This window comes from Chinchilla lanigera, unplaced genomic scaffold (genome assembly GCF_000276665.1).
Source record: "Chinchilla lanigera isolate Chin_1 unplaced genomic scaffold, ChiLan1.0 scaffold00162, whole genome shotgun sequence".
Taxonomy (NCBI): domain Eukaryota; kingdom Metazoa; phylum Chordata; class Mammalia; order Rodentia; family Chinchillidae; genus Chinchilla; species Chinchilla lanigera.
Genome location: NW_004955563.1, coordinates 968,470 through 973,986, shown reverse-complemented (window position 1 = coordinate 973,986; position 5,517 = coordinate 968,470). Strand labels below are relative to the sequence as shown.

Genomic DNA, 5,517 nt, shown 5'->3' with positions numbered 1-5,517 from the left:
GGGCCGGAAGTGCCGGCCGAGCCGCTCCCGGCCCGCGCTCGCTCCCCAGGTGCGCAGCGGGATTAGTGGCGCGATCGCCGTTCAGCCTTCGAAGCGTGAGGCCGGGTGGCGGGGGCGCCGCTTCCGCGTTTCTGGGGAGCGATTCCTAACTCAGGAGGGGATCCCTCGCCTCCAGGCTCGGTCAGCCTCTCCGGGCCTGTTCGGGGCTCTGCCTGCCTGGGCTCTTGGCTTTTAAAGTTTACAGAGCAAGGCGTCAGCTTGCGCCCCGTGAAACCCACGCATGCTGGTTTCAGTCGCTGGAGAGAAAGGTGCGCAGAAGTGTTTTTTTGGCCCAGACCAGCAGCCCAGGAGAACCAGGAAAGCTGGGCACATACTAAATTTGCGTTTCCCCTATTTTTCCCCCGCACTGAGGTGACAGGTACATACAATTTTGCGTTTTAGCCTTTTACAAATTTTTTTAGACAGGGTCTCCCTGTGCAGTAGGGGCTGCGGCTGTCCTGGAACTCGTGTAGATCCTCCAGCCTCAACCTCGGAGTGCTGGGATTACAGATGTGCGCCATCACCCCCCGGCCTGTGCCTGGCTTTTGAAAAAAACATTTTTAGGTGTTCGGCTAGTGGGGATCGAGTATATAAATATTCATTCGTAGTGTTCTGTACCGGTCGCCGCTATTCGTGTCCAGAACTTCTTCATCATTTCAAGTAGAAAATGTAGCCTTAAACCCTATCTCCTGTGCTTTCATACTGTTTGTTATAACCTGTGTCTATGATTTTGCCTTCTCACATTTTTGTCTTGGGAACCTATGATAGTTGATGAGGTTGAAAGTGAATATAGTGAAATACTTGTTGTTAATGAACGTTTACTGTCTATTGGTTATATCGTTAAACAACAAATTTGGAGAAAATTCCAGGTTCTTTCCTTCCTTAGTTGGAGAGGAACAAAGTGCTGCACCATGGTTAACAGGTTCTTAGAAATCAAGAGAAGAGCACCCCTTAAGTATTGTTTCATTTTTAATTTTCCCCGTTTTGCATAAGGTGCCTATTAGGTTTTCTGGGTTTTTTTTTTTTTTTTCCTCCGGGAACCGAACTCACGACCTTGCGCTTGCCAGGCAGGCACTTTGCCGCTGAGCTAAATCCCCAGCCCCTAAGGTGCCTATTAGGATTTGTGAGGGCCCTGTTTGAGGGCTTTAAATTACATTTTGCGCCAGCTGATGGATGCCTGTAATCCCAGCACTCAGGAGGCTGAGACAGGAGCATCACTGTAAGTGTGAGCCCAGCCTGGGCTAGGTAGGGAGACTGACCCAAAAGAAACAAAACAAAACCAAAAGGTACAATTTTTTCCTGCATACAGATTGGAGTGTTACTACCGCCGTGTGAATTGAGATGATAGCACCAGAAATAGATTTTTCAAATATTCCGCTCCATTTTCAAGTAACCGTTTTGTGCCTGAGTCATTTGACAAACAGTACTGGACAGAATGCTTTAGAGTTAACATAGCCCTTCTTGGAAAAAACCTGAGTCTGGGACCGGCTAACTAGAGTGTATATACTTAAGGAAACTGGCAGCGCTTAGATATTTTTCTAGGCCCTGTGGAAAACTTGTTTTTGCATCACAAAGTTCTTGAAACCCCAGTCTTGAGGAGGGAGAGTGTTTGATGCTTTCATGGTAATCCTGCTGTTAGAAATTGAGAGTAGGAAGCCCCACCCCCCTGGGCGGCTCCTTACCCTCCAGGAGGGGGACAATTAGGGGATGGTTGAGATGAGGTGGAGAGGATGTCGGGCAGAGATGTTGGGTGTATGCTTTATTAACAGACCGCCTGTGTGCCCGCGTGTGTTGCTGGGGATTGAACCCAAGGCCTCTACGCCGGAGCCACACCCCCCAGCCCATTGTTCTTCTAAAGAACTGAAGTTTCTTCACCAAGGTGGGAGAGTGGGGCCAGCTGGTGGGCAGTAAATTCCAAGTTGAGGAATTTGGATTTTAAACTTGAAGGCATTTGAGAGATGCGAGGAAAATAGAAACTTGGTTCTTCTGATCTGTGTCTGCCCCCAGAGAGGACTGTGCTGTAGACGAGGAAGGCAGGTGGCCAGCAAGCTTGTGGAGTCCCTAAGCTGGAAATCTTGTTTTGCAGTTACTTCTTGCTGGAAGTGCTTTATTTTGATGAGAAATGTATCCCATTTAAAGTCAAGATTAGAGTACAGAGTAGAGTTAGTGCGGGGGGAGGGGAGCATTTGGAGGAGCATAGACGTTTAGGTTGGTTTATTTTGTTTTTTAAATGTCCAGTAAAAGTGACATAGAGATTTAAAATCAGTGACTTCTCCTACTCCTCTTCCTGAGTGGATTGGTTTGGTGTTTTTCTTTGTATTTTTGAGACAGGTTCTTGCTGTGTTATCGAGGCAGACCTTGAACTCATTATGTAGCCCAGGCTGGCCTCGAACTTGCCTCAATCTCCCCAGTGCTGGGATTCAGGCATGCACCACCACACCCGGCCCCTTTAGAGAGTTTTGCACTGAACATGTGCTACTGCTTTTTGTTAAGGTATTCTTCCTTGGTTCTCCACACTCCTGGGAACTACCGTGGATACAGGTTCTGCTGGTTCTGCTGGTAAAGAACCTGATAGGTAAAGAGCCAAGTCATGTGTTAAATTGTGGCTGTGGAACTAGAATAGTGCTCTCCACTATTTAACTGCATCAGAGGAGCTCTGGACTTTAAGAATTTCTGCACTCGCTCTTAGCCAAAAGGCCGAGAAGCAATTCAAGAATTTGTGTGAAATTCTATAAGGGGTGATTTGCCAAGATGAAGGAGAATTTTTTATTTTGGGGGAAGTACTGAGGGTTAAATTGAAGGTCTCACAGGTGCAAGCAAGTGGTTTTCCACAAAGCTGCCGCTCTCCAGCCCTTATAACAAAATTATTTTGAAACAAAGTCTTGCTGAATTATCCAGGTTGGCCTGAAATTGGTAATCCTGCCTCGGCCTCAGAAATAGCTAGGAATACAGGCATGCACCACTGTGCCCAGCTGAAGGGAGGGTTTTTGTCCCTCAGACATGTAGTCAGACTTTCAGGATATTGAGATTGCCTCTCAAACTATCTTTTCCTGGATTGGGCAACTTGCAGAATAAATGAGTGCGTGTTATACTTGGCAATCGTATGGGCAAAGTCCCATTCATTCATTCATTCATTCACTCTTTGAGACGGGGTCTCACTATGTAGTTCAGGCTGGCCTGGACACAGTACGTAGCCCAGCTTACCTTGGCCTCCCCAGTGCTGAGATTACAGGTGTGCACCATTACTCTCAACTCACTGTTTTAATATAGTGAATATAGTAGGCCTTCATGGAGTAAGTGCTGCTTTTTGTTAGTTGTGATCTTTGTGTGCAGTATTTTTTTTTTTTTCTTGGTACCAGGAATCAAACTCACGACCTCGAGTTTGCCAGGCAGGCCGTGTGCTGCTGAGCTGTATCCCAGGCTATAATTCTAAATATGGAAGAGCAATGACTTGATAAATGTCAGTTTTCAAAGATCTCAGTGAAACAGTTTCAAAGCTGTATTAAACGAAATCTTGTTTTGATGGCGTGGAAGGTACTTAACAAATATTTTAGGCTCGTCTTTATCACTGTATTCGGAAATAGCAAGTTGATAGGTGTCAGAAAGATTTTTATTTTATCTATTTATTTCATCTGTTTTTGGGTAGATAATTTGCGTTTCACTGACAATTTGGAATTAAGAACCAGCTAGCAAAGAGAATATTGGTAAAAATGTTTACCTTGCCTAAGTAGATCTATTGTGGTTTTAGTTTCTTTGAAGTAATACAAATTCGTTATTTTATGTTGACAGTTAAGTCAAACTGGTACCTGGGGTTAGGCTTGAAATTTAATGAAGGTGACTAGAAGCTATGGCTATTTTGTAATTGACACAAAAAAGTTAAAATGTGCATACTACATACTTAAAATGTGCAGTTGGTAAGTGTTCGGCATGTGGGACCTTCACAGAAATCAAGATACTGTATCCATACCCTCAGAAGTATCCTCTTGCCTATTTGTATGTTTGTTTCTGGAACTGGGAATTGAGCTCAGGACCTTGCACTTGCCAGACAGGCACCATGCAACTGTGCTATACCCCCGACCCCCTTTTGCCTTTGTATTCCTTATCTCCAATAACTTTTCCTGCCAGTGCTCCCCTGTACCCCTCCTGGATCAGCTTTCCCTTAGTGTAAATCATTAGTTGTCAGTGGGTGACCTCCCCCCAGAAGTGTCTTAGAGAAATTTTTGATTTTCACCTTTTTTTGGTGGTGGTGGGAACAACAGGCTTTCGCTATGCAGTTCAAGCTGGCCTTGAGCTCACTTTGTAGCCCAGGCTGGTCTCAACTCACAATGATCCTTCTGCCTCAGCCTCCTGAGTGCTGGGATTATAGGCGTGCGCCACCACGCCCGGCTGTTTTCACCTTTGTGACGAGAGGGTGGAGTTGCTGTTGGTATCCTTGAATAGAAGCTGTGAAGACTTCTAAACAGACTGGAGTACACTGAGCAGCTCTCCATAGTAAAAGATTACCTGGAAGCCCAGCTACAGATTAGTTTGCTAGATCAGATTTTCTAGAGTGTATTGAATCATACAGTATGTTTGGTTTTCTGTTTTTTTTTTTTTTTTTTGTATGGCTTCTGGAACTTGGGAGTGATCCTCCTGCCTCAGCCTCCAGAGTGGTGGGTTTACAGACACGTGCTGCCACACCAGGCTGTGTTAATTTTTTGTATGTGATGCTGAAGCATAGCTTATGGGTAAAACTGATGAGCATCTTTTGAATTTGTTCTTCTTTCTTTTTTTTGCCTTTTTGAGACAAGATCTCATTATGCAGTTCTGGCTGGCCTTGAGCTCACTTTATAGCCCAGGCTGGTGTCAAACTCGCAGTGATCCTCCTGCCTCAGCCTCTGCTGGGATTACTGGCATGTGCCACCACGCCAGGCAAAGATACGTTTTTAAAAAATCTTTATGTATGTATGTATTTATTTATTTTTAGTTCCTTAAATACTGATTTTATTTTCTGTATAAATAGCTGGCAGAACTTACATACTAGGACAAATGGTCAGATAATCTTGGATCTTTCCCTTACTTTTTTTTTTTGTCTTTTTGAGACAGGGTCTCACCGTGCAGTTCAGGCTGGCCTTGAGTTCACTTTGTAACCCAGGCTGGCCTCGAACTCGCAACAATCCTCCTGCCTCAGCCTCCCAAGTGCTGGGATTACAGGTGTGTGCCACCACGCCCGGCTCCCTTAAATTTTAACTTCAAGAGTTTTTTGTTACATATTGTTCATAAATGTCAATTCTGATGTCTGTAGTACTCCCAAAAGGGTATTTAAAAAAATAAAGCAGTTTCTTATTATTGCCAAATTATCATTTTCTATAAAAATGTACTTCTAAAAGTCTTTCAGAGTTAATTGCTATATATATTTTAGGACAAGGGAGGAATAGTCCCCTCCTTTATTCTTTTTGCATTTTTTTTTTTTTTTTTTTTTTTTTTTTTTTTTTTTTT

General features: G+C 44.1%; 1 protein-coding gene across 7 annotated transcripts in view; it reads left to right on the top strand.

The window, feature by feature from the left end:
- Positions 1 to 5,517, top strand: part of Hnrnpm (heterogeneous nuclear ribonucleoprotein M) — a 41,241-nt gene that overhangs the window by 1,078 nt on the left and 34,646 nt on the right. The gene's annotated exons all lie outside the window — the stretch shown is intronic.